This window comes from Notamacropus eugenii, chromosome 7, assembly GCF_028372415.1.
Source record: "Notamacropus eugenii isolate mMacEug1 chromosome 7, mMacEug1.pri_v2, whole genome shotgun sequence".
Taxonomy (NCBI): domain Eukaryota; kingdom Metazoa; phylum Chordata; class Mammalia; order Diprotodontia; family Macropodidae; genus Notamacropus; species Notamacropus eugenii.
Genome location: NC_092878.1, coordinates 102,903,795 through 102,920,718, shown reverse-complemented (window position 1 = coordinate 102,920,718; position 16,924 = coordinate 102,903,795). Strand labels below are relative to the sequence as shown.

The following is a 16,924-nucleotide window of genomic DNA, read 5'->3' as shown; positions in this document are numbered from 1 at the left end:
TGGGAGGGGGAAAGAAAAGGAAAAAATAAATTTACATAATAACTTTATTATATATTTAAAATGATTAGCAAGTTGTACGTAATAGATTTGCAGTTTCATGAGCAATCACCTTTTTTTTGTTATATTATGTTATGGAAACGCTTTAGTCAATAAATTAAAAATCAAATAAATAATTTTTTAAAAAAAGCTAAACAGAAGACTTTATATTTGATTACCTAGAGGTGACAGGAAGGCAATGGAATTGACTGAGTAGGAGAGTGACGTGGTCAGACCTGAACTTTCTGAAAACTACTTTGGCAGCTGAATAGGAGAAAACTTGGGGCAGGGAGGTCACATAAGGATGCAAACATTTATCAAGTGCCCGGCATTGTGCTAGACATTAACTCATAGAGAAGGAGATAGTCTCTGTCTTTAAAGTACTTCCATTCTCAGGAGTATAAGGGACATTCGTTATGTTGAAAGACAAGCAAATATGCTGATAAATATAGGATATTATATAAAATTCACGCTGATTAAGAAAATTGATAGTATCGTAAAAAGTACCTCTGTTTTTGGTCTTTGGTGTTTGCTAGTACTTTTAAGTGCAGAACAGAGTTAGGTGTATTGGGATTTATTGAATTATGGCGCCACCTAGTGGTCACTTATTCTCCCTTTTTCAATGACATTCAAATAAACAAACCTTCCCCACAGTGCTCCCACTGCTTTCTTTTGTATTTTTTCCCCTGAAACCATATAACCAAAATTAGTTTCAGGTTTTTTTTATTAGAAGCAGCTTGTATGTTTTTGTTCATGTAACAAACAGAAGAATCATAAAATGTGATTTGGTAATGATAAACATTCACAAGGAGCTTCGCAAAGTATTTACGTTTGCAAGTTGATTTTTAACTGTGTCTGACTCTCCATGATCCCATTTGGGATTTTCTTGATGAAGATACTGAGTGGTTTTCTCTTTCCTTCTCCAGCTCATTTTACAGTTGAGGAAACTGAGGCAAATAAGGTTAAGTGGCTTGCCCAGTGTCACACAGCTATGAAGTGTCTGAGGTCAAATTTGAACTCAGGTTTTCCTGATTCCCGGCCTAGATCCACTATGCCACCTAGGTGCGTGTAAAATCTGCAAAACATTTTACAAATATCATCTTATTTTTTTCTGCCAGTCAGTCAGTAAGCCAATAAGTTAATAATTTATTATGAATGATCTAGGACTCATATCCAGCTCTATGCCCCTCCCCCCCCCAGGGCCAGTACTTTTCCACTAAAGCATGTTGCCTAATAAATTATTGTTCAATTAAAAAACTCTACATATGTCGTGAAGGGGAAAAATTTAGGAAGCTGTTACAGGATGCAAAGACCCCAACGTAGTCTCTGTCTCCCTCACTCTTTTCTCTTAGTCCTGTCATCTCTGTACAGTCTCTCCATCTGTCCTAGTACCATCACTTTAGTCCAAGCCTGCAATGTCCTCGAACATGTTTATCTTCCTATTCTCATGAGCCCTTCTCTCCAGGACTTCCCTCACCTTGGGGCCTGACATATTCTTTGTTCATAGAGCTTTTCATAACACTCTTCCACGAATTTTCAGCGGCTACCTTTTGGCTTTAAGCAAAGTTCAACATCTTTGCTTGACCTTCATGTCGCTCTGATCCAGGGAGTTCTTAACGTGTGTGTGTGTGTGTGTGTGTGTGTGTGTGTGTGTGTGTGTGTTCTGGACCCCTTTGGCCATCTGGTGAAGACTATGGATCTCAGAATAATGTTTTTAAATGCATAACACAAAATACATAGGATCGATTACAAAGGAAGCCAGTTATATTGAAATGGTTATCAAAAATATATTTTTAATAAACAAGTTCACAGACACTCAATTTAATTAAGAACCCCTGATCTAATCTATGGTCTAATACCATTCTGTTTTTTTGAATACTTCACATTTTTTCTCTCCATGTACTTTTTCAGGTTATCCAATAAACATGATTTCCTCTCTGTACATTAGCATTCACTCATGATGTCTGAAATCGTCTTTCTTTTCTTTTTTTCTCCTTTTTTTTCATCTCTCCGCTGTGAAACCCACCTTGACAGCCTCACAGGAGTTGCCCTGAAAATTCAGGACTTGGAAATCTTTTCCTGATGACTGGGAAAGACTTCTTTGAATTCTGTGGGTAAAGGGAACTTTGGACAGGAACATGGACAAAACACACAGCATACCCTTGGGTATAAATAGACTTCCAAGAAGAAGAGAAGGCTGCCAAGAAGTTCCAGGTGGCTGAAGAAGAGATCTGGTGATGTGACTGCACAGAGGCTGATGGGAGTCATTGGAGTGGGACATGGAGTCATGACTAAGCAGGACCCAGGAGAGAAAGATGATGACCTCTGACCAGATATGATGAGGGACCTCAGATGAACCAACAACTCTTTCCTGATTCTGCTGCAAGTCAAAAACTCTTTAAACTTCGATTTTGGCTTTAGGGAGTAGACTAGCCTTGGCAGTTGAAGGTGGAAAGGTGAAGGACTTTTGATTTCTCTAATATTTTTACTTTATTTGTACTGTTATCTAAAATGCGTACCCATATCCCAATGGCCAATAACACTGATTTCAACTTGGTCATTATGTATATGGTTAGTAAAAGAGAGACTCAGTGCTCAGTAGAGCCACAGGGAGCCCAGAGAAAGAGATCTATGTGGATGGAGAAAGAGATGGTGTTGTTTCCATCAGTCTTGAGAAGATACCTCTAGACTTAGTTTATGTTCCATTTCATAAAATATATATGGATGTATTATATTTTAAGAATATATTTTATGTATTTGAAATATAGATTTATATATATTCTATATTTACATAATTTTTTTACAAAGTGGAACATGAACATATATATATACACATGTATATATGTGTAATTTTTAAACTAAATGGAACATAAAATATAGACATGTACACACCCACAGATCATCGCATTACGGGGAACCCTAGATAGGCTTTTTACTTTACATATGATGGCTTGAAAGAAAAAAAGAGGTAGGTTTCTACAGAAGGTACTTCCTTATGGTACCTTTAGCCAGGCTGGAGAGCTTAAACTTCATATGAATGTCACCATAACCATAAAGACTTTTCCCATGCCTGAACTTAATCATGAGCTCCTCTTGGCAGTTAGAGATTCATTTATTGTTTGCTGTTGTGCTGTTCAGTTGTTTCAATCATGTCTGACTCTTCATGATCCCATTTGGAGTTTTCTTGGCAAAGATACTAGAGTGGTTTGACATTTCCTTCTCCAGCTCATTTTACAGAGGAGGAAACTGAGGCAGAGTTAAGTGATTTGCCCAGGTTCACACAGCTAGTAAGTGTCTGGGGCCAGATTTAAACTCAGGAAGATGAGTCTTCCTGACTCCAGGCCCAGCACTCTATCCACTGCGTCACCTAGCTGCCCCTATTTATTATTTATTATGCATTAAAGTTATCTACTCTTTGTCTTTTTCGTCTTAAGAGTTTAGACCTCTTTGAAAGCAGGGACTTTGTCTTCACTAAATTTTGTCTCTCCCCCAGTACCCATCAGAGTCCTATGTATACAGTATGTATTCGTAGGACCAAACTGAATTGAAAATGGAATGGAGGAGAGAAGAGGACAGGATGGGAGTATAGGAGAGATGGAAAACAAGGGATGGCAAATCTGGCTAGATCTTTTAGGGCAGCTGTAGAACTGTGGAATATTTAAAGCTAAAAGGGACCTTAGAGATTATCCAGTTCATCTTCCTCATTTTAGAGATGAGGAAATTGCATCCAGAGAGGTCAAGCATCTTCTCCAAAGTCACACAGTGGCAGAGTTAGAACGGGAAGACAGGTCCCCTTACTTTGGTTCTACAACTCTTCCTATTCCATCAGAATGGTTTGACTCCAGTTGATAAAGTAGCTAGGGACTTGTGCCCTCTATAATGAAGATGTAGGAGGAAAGGTGAAGCAGTTACCACAGAATATGTTAGGAGTAAACAAGATGCTTCTGTAGAATGTTCCCTTCTGTCACCTCCTTTCAAAGATCTGACAATTTAGCAGACATATCTTAAGGTATGAGACTCGCATCTTGGCATTGTTGCCTAATCTAGAACCTTTATGATGCTCAGTTGACTCCATGGTAAAATGAGGAATGAGGCTAGTTACAGACAAAATTTCTTCCAGCTCTAATATTCTGTGATTGAATGGGTGGGGGAAAACAGGAACAATTCTCTCCATTTCTCCCCTAGATCTCCATTCCAGGACCAGGCTCCATAGAGCCAATTCATTCCAATAAATATTAAGTACCTACTATGAGCTAGGCACTGTGCTAAGTGCTTAGGATACACTAAATAAAAAGAAAGATTGTAGCTGTAAATACATAATCATTCATACACACCTTCTATTCTAAGTCTATCTTTACTTGTCTGAATCATGTAAGTAATTGTAGCTATGTGAACTCAAACTCAGTGGAGCACATCTAGAAGGTTTTCAAGGTCTGAGAATGCTCTATTAGAGCTGAAATCAAGAGAAACCGTGGGCAGTTGACAGTGGCTTGTTTATTTTTTTATATAGAAGAATAATGCTTTTGGTAGGTGTTAATCTCACCATTTTCTTTGTGTTATGGTGTACCTGAGTGAACAAACCCCATTTTAAATTCTGTTTTCATTTAGATCTCTATTTCACCAAAGAAAACAGAGGTAAAAGTATTAGTGGTCTTGCATTCTGATATTTGTTATCTATGAAATTAGTGGTTTAAATCAGATGGTGCCTAAAATCTATAATTCAAGTTCAGATGGAATCCCTGGATAGATTTCTGAAGGTCTGTGAACTTGATTGGGGAAAAAAAAATACATCTTTATTTTCACTAACCTCTAAAAATGAGCATTTCCTTCAATTATTTAAAAACCTTTTTCTGAAAAGGGTGCATAGACTTCATCAGACTGTCAAAGGGTTCAATGAGACAAAATAGGTTATGAAATAGTGTCCTAGTATACGGAGCCCAGGGGCAGCTAGGTGGTGCAGTGGATAGAGCACCAGTGCGGCGTCAGGAGTCAGGAGCCAGGCGGACCTGAGTTCAAATCTCACCTCAGACACTTGACACTCACTATAGCTGTGTGACCTTGGACAAGTCACTTAACCCCAATTGCCTCATCCTGGGTCATCTCCAGTCATCCTGATGAATATCTGGTCACTGGATTCAGATGGCTCTTGAGGAGAAGTGAGGCTGGTGACCTGCACAAGCCCTCCCTCACTCAAAACAAAAGTCAAGTGCAAGTCATGCCATTATTTCTCTGATGGCAAGGTCTTTTTCAGCAACAAAGGATGAACACACATAAGGATTCCAATCTCACCCTTGGTTTCTGCCATAGGGCACCATTGCTCTTAGCCTAAGTACTACTGTGGCTCTAAAGCTTAGAATGCTAAGGTTACAGGCAGCACGTGAATGGGCAGCACTGTCATGTAGGGAGAAATGAACCCAAACCCCACTCCATCCTTCAAAAACTAGTAGATAATCAACTGTGCTACAAATATGAACCCTTACACATCCTTGAAAAGTCAACCAATAAACTACGCCGGAATTGTAGAATCGCTACCTATGAAACTGCTGACCTCAGTCATAAAGACACAATATTGACTCATAAAAATTTAGAAGTATATTTATTTATTTAATTTAAATTTTGTTTTCAGATCTAGATTATTTCCTTCTCCCCCTCTCTTCCCTCCTCACCCCCATAGCTGGGAAAACAAAATAAACAAAATTCCTATTATAAACATGTCAATTCAAGCAAAAAAGTTCTTGCATCGTTCATGTGCAAAAAAAAAAAAATATGTGTCCATCAGGACACTGAGTTTATCAGATCTCTGTCAGAAGGTGGGGAGCATGTTTCATCTTGGGTAGTCTGGAATTACTGTTGGTCATTGTGTTGATCAGAACATCTAAGTCTTTTATATTTTTCCCCTTCATAATATTGCCACTATTACAGAAATCATTCTCCTGGTTCCATTTTTATTTATTTGAAATTTTGTTTTAAAAGAGTGGTATTTTTCATTGTCAGTTATTATTATTACAATGACTTGGTTTATGACATAAACATATATATTATATGTATGTTGACTATATGTTAAAGGTTACCCAAAAAACACTTACTAAGAATCTACTATGTACTAAACTCTAAGAACATGTCAATTTAGTGAATGCTCATAACCCCTGTTCTACCAGGAAGGAAACGCTCTCAAAATATAGAGACCTAGAAAAAGTCCAAGCCACTGTGAATAAGATGAAGTATCTCACCTTGTTTGACCTCGTCCTGCATACTCCTGTAGTTGTACTAAGGATATTTGGTGAACCTATATAGAAGATGAGTTTACAGCCCAATACTTTTATTGACTTACAAAAAGCAGCCATTTTAATCACCTGCGCAGTGATTTGCTGAATAGTCAACTTAAAAGAGCTATAATAATATAGTTACTTATCCCAACTCTGGTTCCTATTTGAATTCCATGGAAAATAAGATAATAATCATAATTATAGTTAGCGCTTATATATGGGCAGCTAGGTAGCACAGTGGATAAAGTGCCAGGATTGGAATCAGGAAGATTCATCTTTCATTAGTCTCAGACACTTACTAGCTGTGTGATCCTTGGCATGTCATTTAACCCTGTTTGCCTCAGGTTCCTCATCTGTAAAATGAGCTGGAGAAGGAAATGGCAAACAACTCCAGTATCTTCACCAAGAAAACAAGTGGGGTCATGCTTTAATGTTTGCAAAGAACTTTACAGATATTATCTCATTTGATTATCACAATAACCTTGGGAGGTATGAAAGACAGAAATAAAGTGAATTGAGGAAGCACAGAGCGCATATAGTGCAGCCCAGAAAGTGCAGAGCGCAACCCAATGTGGTAGGGACAGGACCTTGAACAGACTTCAGGAAGCCACTGGCAGCAGCAATTCCCAGATTACTCAAACTACAAATGCAATAGACAGCTTCAAAGGTCAGTGGGAGGGCTCAGTCACCCAGGAGAGGGGAGCATGGTCTGAACCCCAGCAGCTGCAGCTTCCATTCTTGGAGCCCTCCACCTAGAGCTCCTGGGGGAATTGAGGAGCTGATCTGAGTCTCAGCCCTGAGCTTGGACCTGACAAAAAACTCAAATGTCAAATAACTGGCTGGGGAAATGCCCCAAAAAGAGAAAAAGAATAAGACAATAGAATGTTACTTTCTTGGTGAGCAGGTATTTTCTTCCATCCTTTTGGATGAGGAGGAACAATTTAGGTCTTTAGAGAAAGACCTAAAAGTCAAGGCTTCTGCATGCAAAACATCCAAAATAAATATGGAATGGTCTCAGGCCACGGAAGAGCTCAAAAACAATTTTGAAAACTCTAGTAAGAGAGGTGGAGAAAAAACTAGGAAGAGAAATGAGAATGATGCAAGAAAACCATGAAAAGCAAGTCAACAGCTTGCTAAAGGAGACCAAAAAATGCTGAAGAAAATAATACCTTTAAAAATAGACAAACCCAAATGCAAAAGAGATACAAAAATCCAATGAGGAGAAGAAGTCTTTAAAAAGCAGAATTAGCAAATGGAAAAGGAGGTTCAAAAGCTCATTGAAGAAAATAGTTCTTTAAAAATTAGAATGGAACAGATATTAGCTAATGACTTTATGAGAAACCAAGAAATTACAAAACAGAAGTAAAGTGACTTGCCCAGAGTTAAACACCTAGTGTCTGAAGCAGGATTCGAACTCCAGGTCCAATGCTCTATCTACTTTGCCATCTAGCTGCCTGCCTCAGATGAGAAAAACAAAATGAGAATAGCAATGAGGAACCACAATAATAACTGGCATTGACACAGGGCCTTAAGATTTTCAGAGTTCTTCATACAAATGATCATACTCAGAGGAAATGTCTAATGGGAATATGAGGTTCATGTTCCCTGTAGGGCTTTCAATTCCCTTGCAAGTACTAAGGCTAACATATTGGTTTTATTTACTCCCAGGTCCACTCTTGTCTGATCTCTGAATAGGAAAAAAACAAAGCAAAGAAAAGTTCTAAGGGGTAGATAGTAAAGGCATTATTCACACTCCCATTTTGCAGGTGAAGAAACGGAATGTTGGTGAGATTAAGGGACTTGCCCAAGACCTCATAACCAGTAAGTTTCACAGATGGGATTTTAACTCAACTTTCTGTGTCTAAGTACAGAACTCTGTCTACTATGTGACACTCCCCAAGGATAGAGGATGGGTTATATCTCTTCCTTATCTTTTCCCTTTCCCTTGGGCTTTGGGGGGTTATACTGGGATTATGGGAGGAGGACGGGGGGGAGAAGCCTACAGGCCAGTAGGTCTTGTTTCCTGTCCTTATTTTTATTTTTTATCTTCCCATGTAATATTAAGGCCTTCATTTGGGTTCTTATTAATAGGCAAACATTCACTTCACTATCTCCTGACCATGTATGTCTGACCTGGAACTGGGAACAAAGAGTGCTAGATCTCAGACAGACACCCTTTTCTCCTGATCCACGATCTCCCTAATGTTTCTTTCCATAGCACTGTCATACCTACACCATATTCTTTTGCTTCCTCCTTAATACATAGTTAAGTCCAGGGATGGTAAAGGATATCTGGGGGTAACTGGAAAGGCTCTACCCTATGGAACCTTTGGGAATGGAAGGAACCTTAAAATTCATGGTTTCAAAAGGGAGTGTCAGAGAAGCAATACCTTTCCTAAAATGTGACACTCATAGAAAAGAGGAGAAATGGGTACACCAAAGTCTGGAAGAAGATTCTTTCCAGTGTGACATAGGATGTAGGAGTCAGCAAATCATGAAATCTTCCTCCTCTCAGCTCTTTTAATTGCAAGTCAGGCTGGACTGCCATGATGAATCAGCTTGGAAGAAATACCATAGTGTCAGATCAAAGGGTATTTCCCAGGATGGTCAATCTTACTACTTGCTTTCTATCCTTGCTATTTTGGAAGGGTATGATAGATTAAATGAGAGTTGGTATGGTGCTGCTCCTACTACTTGCTAACTATCCCATTTCATCTCTATGTTTCCTTGTTACAGTTTTCTCAACTATAAAATAGAATAATCATACTTTTATCAAATTCATGGATATATATATATATATATATATATAATATATTCATGGCTACAGAGATATATTTGTATGTATATACATACATACGTATGTATGTGTCTATGTGGTATAGGAAACTCTCATTTTCAGGGTAGATCCCTATCTGTTCTACAACTTATAGCCCTATAGAATTTCTCATGTCACTTCAATTTTAAGAGACTTGCCCAAGGTCACATGGACAGTATGAGTCAGAGGCAGGATTTGAACCCAAGTTAATGACTTCAGAAAAATCATGGAAAACTGGAGACGTCCTATAGGACTAAAGAAGAACAAATGCTCTGAATTTCAGAAGAGAGAAGAGCAGAATTCCCTACTATGGGACTAAGAATAAGATTTTGGTTCTTGTCATAGCTCTAGAATTTATCATTCATGGGATGGTTACCTCCGTTAGATTCCATGCTACCACCACTACCACTGACAGCTCCCTAGGATCTGGAGAGAGAACATTTGCACCATCGTCTTTCACCATCAGCACAGGGCCCTGGAAGTTGGAGACCCCAACATATGGCTAGCACTTTTATCCTTTCTACTACCCCTGAACCCTGTGGTTCAAAGCCATCATCTTTCTGAGGTGAAATCCTCTTCTCCTATTTGTCCTAAACTCTCGTCTTCTCCCTGCTGAACTTTATCATACTCCCTTATCCCTTTTCCTCTTCCAATCTCCTTTTCCATTGTGTCCTCCAAAATTCTCAGTTTCTCATTAACTTCTCTGTTAGCTGAATCCATTCTTTTCACAATCTTTCCATCTTCTCAGATTCACAGAAAGCTGGCTCTTTCCAAAAAGATACTGGAAACCATATCCAATACTGGATGCTTCTTTCATATCTCCCAACACAGGGCATCAGGAAGAGGAGTTGACATATGTACTCCTTATTCCCTAGTTTTTCTTCTAAGACCCTCCCTTAGCAGCCTTTATGAGGTTCCTGTCTTTAGTCTATTTTACTCCATTCCAATGTTCATCACTGTGTTTTTACCAGCTATCAGGTCATTTTGCCTCAATCTAATTCAATTAATTCAAAGCACATATTATGTGATCTCCCTCAATGACACTGATGTAACCTACTTCTGCCCCTTCCTCAGGCTCTGTCTTAAGATCTCTTCTCTTCCCTCTTTTCCCCCTTTCTTTTGGTAGCATCTCTACCTCCTTGGGTTCCATTAACATGTTTATGCAAACAACTGTTAAAAAGATAAATCCAGCCCTAATTTCTCTTCTGAACTTTAGTCCCAAATTACCATGTGTCTACTGCAAGTAGAAGAATAGAAAAAACCCAATGAATTTGGAGTCAAAGAATCTGTTCATTTTTTGCCTTTTACCTCTACAGAGGTCAGATCAGAGTGGACCTGGGGTCGTATAATATATTGTTAACCTGAGTGCTTGCAGGGGAGCTGAAAACCCTAAGGGAAACATGGTGAACTATTAGATGGCTCTTCCAAGTTGGATGAAATGAAGCAGGGAAATTATTATTGAGAGAGGCCCCAAATTAACCCAGTGTCAGTGGCTGAAGACTAATAGGTGTATGGGTAGCATTAGTAAAGATAACCAATATAGGAAATATCCTAGGCTCCATTTTTATTGAGCCTTTTTGCCCTTGTATGGCAAGTACTCCCTAGTTATGGAGGTAATAGAAAAGTCCAAGATCTATAATTCTTTGGAAACTGCAATAACAACACTGCACATTCCTTCCCCATCATAGTTAGCCAGGGTAACATCTAATCCGGGATTCTTTGTGTCTATTTCCAAAAAAGTTCCAAATTTCCAGCCAAAAAAAATTAGCTTCATTGTGAAACATTCAAAGTCAGCCTTGAACAACCAACATGAACCCATGAACCACAGAGAAGAGAAATATTTCTCTGCCCTATTGAGGGCTAACATTTGTCTGGTCACTGAAGAAAATATGTAACAGTCAACAACATATGCTCAGGTTATGAAGGCACTAGAAAAAGAATCAGAGCTGCTTTGTTCTCAAAGCAGAGAAAGAAAAAATGCAGAGGAGTTGGATCATGAATTTCTTGCTGGAAAGGACCTTAAAGATCACCTCATCCAATTCTCTCATTTTTATAGATGAGAATTTGAAACTCAGAGAGGGTATTTGAAATGCCCAAAATCACACAGCTAATAAACAGCAGAGACAGAAATTCAAACAAAAGTCCTCTCACTCTTAAACTCATGTTCTTTCCACTCTACAGCTAGGTCCCTATTAGTGCAAATAATAAATTGCCTGAAGAATTTGAATTTGCACTATTTGAAGTTATGATTATATAAAACATGGTCATTGGTTCCAGCAGTGGTATATGCATTGTTGAATTAATGTGACCACTTTAAGGGATTCATTATTTGTGGTAATGTGGACCTGGCTATACTATCCTGCTTGCCTGTGGTTAGGTGGTCTTTCCTTATTCTTGATTCACTCAATGCTATCTATGCCCCTTAGGCTTTGTGCACAGTGCATTTTATGCATTCATGCATGAGAGGAGGGTTTCCCTGCCATGGTAAGGTAGATAAAAGTAAGACACAGGTCTCCTCCTCCTGAAAAATCAAACATGCAAGACTCTTTTATCATTCTACAAGGCACAAGATGGCAGTTGAAAAGACAGACCCATAAAATACCATCATCTCTTATTTTTCTGACCCTAGAGAATATTTTCAAAAATTAAATTAATTTTTTGTTACATTTTAAACTCTAAACTGTCTCCCTCCTACCCCACACTAGAGAAGGCCACCATTTCACACACACACACGCACACACACACATACACACACAAACACACATGCACATGAACACACATGCACACACACATGCAAAATCACACTATGGATTCTATTTATCAGTTCTTTTTCTGTAGTTGAACATCTTCACTAGGCAATCTTGAAACTAATTCTTGCAGCTTTTGCCTGGTATCCAAGTGGCAGGGTGCCCCAAAACAAGGGAGTGACCAACTAGGTTCCAAGGTTTTTTTTTTATGAGCTCCTATACCTATTTGAACCTCTAGACTAATGTCTGGGACACACTATTAATTAGTGCACATAACTTATAACTCCACAAAGAATCAGAGCTGCCTCATATGAGGAAGGCAGCATAAGTATCATCATCCATTTTGCAGATGAAGAAAGGAGTCTGAACTGATTTGCCCAAGGTCTCATAGCTAGTGAATATTAATGACAGGTTCTTAACCCCACAACCTTGATTCCAGGTCCAGAGCTTTTTCATGTTCATCAAAGATCCTGCAAAGGTTTTCAGAGAACTGGTTGATCTCTTATGTACCCTGGAATCAATACCTGCTTAATGAATATAGTATATAATTTTGGGGTCCTCTTCCTTCCCTTTCCTTTCCTCCACAGGGAGCCAAATGAGCCAGAGGTCTTTGGTTCAGTTACAGCTCCTGTATTCCATCAAGTCATCCTTAGCTTTCAAGAGTTAAGAGTTAGAACCTGAGGAAGGTGAAAATTAACTTTTTAAAGCTGCCATTGACAAAGAGGCAGCCAGCCTAGGTTTCCATGGAAACAAGGTGAGACCCAATAAAGCCTCTAGTAGAGTGAACATTCCAGGGCTGCAGCCCTTGATTAGAGGTTTGGGATAAGAGTCCAAAGAAGTCCTTAGAGGCAGGGTTGGCAGAATGGAACATCCCCAGTGAGGATTATTGAGCAGACCTGATCCGAGCAAGAGTGGGTGAGGATTTGGTGAGGGCTCCAGCTAAAGCCACCTATATGACACACCATTGACCTGAATGAAGCCTGAGAGTGGGGGAGAGCTTTGCTAGTAAAAGGGATTGGAAAAAAAACCGTCTGGTAATATAAAATGCTGGAGGGAGATTTGATACAGATGATGGTGCTTGGGGGCCTTTGGGAACTGACAAAAAGTAATATCACACTTTGGGGGTGAGGCCTCAACTTTGATGAAGACTTTGGCAAATTGGTATTGCCTGAATGAAAAATTCAACTAGTATGATGTTCATAGAATCCTGGGGATGTGGGAGGAGGACTGGATTGGGAATCAGGACCTGGCTTTGAGTCCCAGCCCTGCCTCTTAACTCTATCTCAAACTCAATATGTCTAAAGTGGAACTCCACATCTTTTCCCCCAAACCCATCCTCTCCTGAACATCTCTATTGCCCCTGAGGGAAACAACCTCCTAACTCTTTCAGAGCTGCAGCTTTGGCATTCTCCCGGAAGCCTCCCTTTTTCTCCCCCCACATATTCAATAAGTTGCCTAATTTAATGTTTCTTTTTCCACAAAATCTCCCACATCTGACTCCTTGTCATTATTCACACAGTCACCACCTTAGCTCAAGCCATCATCACCTCTTCCCCAAACGATTACTTTGACTCCTTAACTGTTCCCTCTTCGTTAATCCTCTCCCTGCTCCCATCCATCTTCCACACACGCATCAAAGATTTTCCTTTAGCATAGTCTTAACCATGTCAATCATATAGTCCCTAACCTCAGTATCTCTCTATTGTCTTTAGAATCAATTATAAACTCCTTGGTTTAGCTTTTAGAACCCTTCACAACTTGGTTCCACCCCACCTTTCCAGCTTCCTTATTTATTACTCCCCTTCATACACTTACTACTAGTACTTTTATTAGTACTAGTAGTACTCCTATACTACTGCTACAATTACTACTATTCCTCCTCCTCTACTACTACCACCACAACCACTACAACTATCACTGCTATTACTGCAATTACTCCTTCCCCACTACTCCTACTATTACTACTACTACTACTTCTACAGTAGAGGAGGAGGAGGAGTAATTGTAGTAGTGGTGGTGGTGGTAGTAGTAGTAGTTGTAGCAGTAGTCTAGCTGTGGACCTTCTTACTACTCATGATACCTAGTACTTGATCTCCCATTTCCATGTCTTTGTCCTAGACCTTTCCCAAATCTGGAATGCTCTTCCTCTTCATTTCTCCTCATAGTACCTCTTCCTTTTAGAGTGAGCTTAAGTACTACTTTGTACATGAAGTTGTTCCTGATCTTCTCCCTTTTGTTTACTTAAATTCTGTATATATTGTTACCCTCTTTTATCAATGCCCACTACCCCTCACCTCTGATGTCAGTTCCTAGCAGCCTAGCATGGTGTTTGGCGCATAGTAGGTATTTATTAAGTGCCTATTGATTAGCTATATGATATTAGTGCTAGATATATAGATTTGGGAATCCCATTAGAGATGACAGTTGAGGCCATGGGAGCTGAGATCACTAAGAGAGAGTGTTGGGAGAAAGGAACAAAGGCTCAGAATGGGACCTTATAAGATAACCACATTAAGGGGATGACTCAGTAAATGAGACTGAGTAGTCATTCAGGTAGGGGTGAATCACGATGGAACAATGTTATAGAAATCAAAGGAGGAAATGTTTTCATCAGAAGAAGGTTTTGGTCAGTGGTATAAAAAATGCCATGGTCTAGCATCAAGAGAACTGCAGAAAAAAGACTAGGTGATTTACAAGTTAAAAGACCACTGATAACTCTGGAGAGGGCAATTTTAGTTGTGGTGAGTTTGAAAGCCAGATTTCAAGGGATGAATTAGAGAGTTAGAGGCAGGTAAAGAAAGAAACAAAGAATGCACACAACGCCATCTAAGAGCTTGGCTGAGAAAGGGAAAAAAGAGATATAGGATGACAGTTTGAAAAGATATTAAAGTTAGAGCGAAGGAAGGATTTTTTTGAGATGGGGGAGACCATAAGTATATTAGTCTATATTAGTAAGTATATTAGTATATAATGTATATTAGTAAGTAGAAGGAAAGGAGACACTGGCTAAGGAGAAAATGAAACTAAATGGAAGGGTCTGGCTGAGGAGACAAGACAGGGAGAAGACAGGAGGGAAGGGAGCGAGGGAACCTAATAGAAGGTTTGATGTTAGCAAAAGGAGTTGTCTCTTCCAGAGCAAAGGAGGGGAGAATGAGAGATGATGTTGAAGGGTTCAAAGTTTGGAACAGGAAAGAGGGAGCTTACAAAAGAGTCTTATTTTTCTCAGTTAAGTAAGAGGTGATATCATCTATTGAGATAGAAAAGAAGTGGACTTAGGGGCTTGAGGAGGCCACGGAAGGGAGCTGAATAGTCTTCCAATCCGACCTCATCATTTTACAGATGATAAAACTGAGGACCCAAGAATCAAGCTGCTTGCCCAAGGCTAACCTCAGAGGCAGAGTTGAGATTTGAGCCTGTCTTCTGATTCCAAATTCAGGGTTCTTTCTACTACACCACAGCTTTTTCAGCTCCACTGAACAATATGCCCCCAACGCTGGGTACTGTCCGGTATCTCCCCTGCCTCTTTCCAGCTTCCTTTTCTGTACTGTCTTACCCCTTTAGATTGTAAGCCCCTTGGGGACAGAGGCTGTCTTTTCTTCTCTTATTTGTATCCCCTGTGTTTAGCACAGTGCATGGCATATAATAGGCACTTAACAAATGTTTGTGGAATTGAATTGAATTGCATCATACTGCAATTTGGAAAAGTCCCAGTGGAGAGTGTGATAGTCAGTTATGGAAGAATAAAGCATTCAGCAGTGAGGACCCAGTTGAGATTTGTTAAGGCAGTGTAGTACATATTTATGTGTGTGTGTATATACATATGTACATACATATAGGCATATATGTGTGTATATGTATGTATGTACACATATATACACACACATACACATTACATACATACATACATACATACATACATGTATATACATATATATCTGTTAAGTAATATACTGAATAGAGCACTGGGTTTAGAATCAGGAAGACTCATCTTCATGAGTTCAAATCTGGCCTCAGATACTTCTAGCTGTGTGACCCTGGGCAAGTGACTTAACCTTTGTTGCTTCAATTTCCTCATCTGTAAAATGAGATGGAAAAGGAAACGGCAAACTCCTCCAGTATCTTTGTCAAGAAGTCCCCAAATGGTGTCACGTAGAGTTGGACACACTGAAACGACTAAACAATAACAACAAAATAGTGAATAGACTGCTGAATTTATAGTCAGGAAGACCCAAGTTCATAATTCTGCCTGAGACACTGACCAGTTCTGCCACCCTAGTTGAGCTGTTGTTCAGTGGTTTCAATTGTGACCATCCCTCCATGATCCGACTTGGGATTTTCTTGGCAAAGATATTGGAGTGTTTTGCCATTTCCTTCTCCAGCTCATTTTATAAATGAGAAAACTGAGACAAACAGGGTGAAGTGACTTGCCCAGGGTCACACAGCTTGTAAGTGTCTGAGGCTAGATTTGAACTCAGAAAGATGAGTTTTCCTGACTCCAGACCTGGAGCTGTAATCCACCGCACCCTCTAGCTGCCCCTAAATGAGCTACTTAAGCTCTGTTTCCTCTTCTGTAAAATGAGGATGATAATATCCGCTACTTCACAAGGTTATGCTGAGAATCAGTGAGATCATGTAAGCAAAGTGCATTGCAAACCTTAGAGCACTATGTGTATACTATGATGATAATGATGATGAAGAATCCAAGAATACCATCAAGTTCCAAGGTCAATGGTCATCTGGCCACCCAAACCCTAGACAACACAAACTCAGGAAAGGGACAAAAATCCAACCCTCCAAGATCGATAGCCTCTTATTTTCTCCCTTCATGCCCACTGGCAGCTCTAAGACCCTCATTCACCTTAGGGAGCTGTCTGAAGCATCTCATTAGAGATGCGGGAAGCCTCATCTCCACCTGGTTTCTAAACCCATTTACTGCTCTAGGGTATGGAATAATGCATAGGCTTTAGAGCCAGACCTTTGGAGTCTCAGGTCTGCCACATCATACCTATAAAACTTTTCCTTCCAGTTTCTCCTTTGCAAACCAGTCCCTGTTACTTTCA

General features: G+C 39.6%; 1 long non-coding RNA gene across 1 annotated transcript in view; it reads left to right on the top strand.

Annotated features, from left to right (window-relative positions):
* Positions 1–2,072: 2,072 nt before the first annotated feature.
* The window catches only part of LOC140514930 (uncharacterized), a 40,190-nt gene continuing 25,338 nt past the window's right edge, over positions 2,073–16,924 (top strand). The window contains exons 1-2 of the long non-coding RNA XR_011970776.1: positions 2,073–2,492; positions 8,069–8,123. This is a non-coding gene — a long non-coding RNA (uncharacterized lncRNA). The remainder of the gene's footprint in view (positions 2,493–8,068; positions 8,124–16,924) is intronic.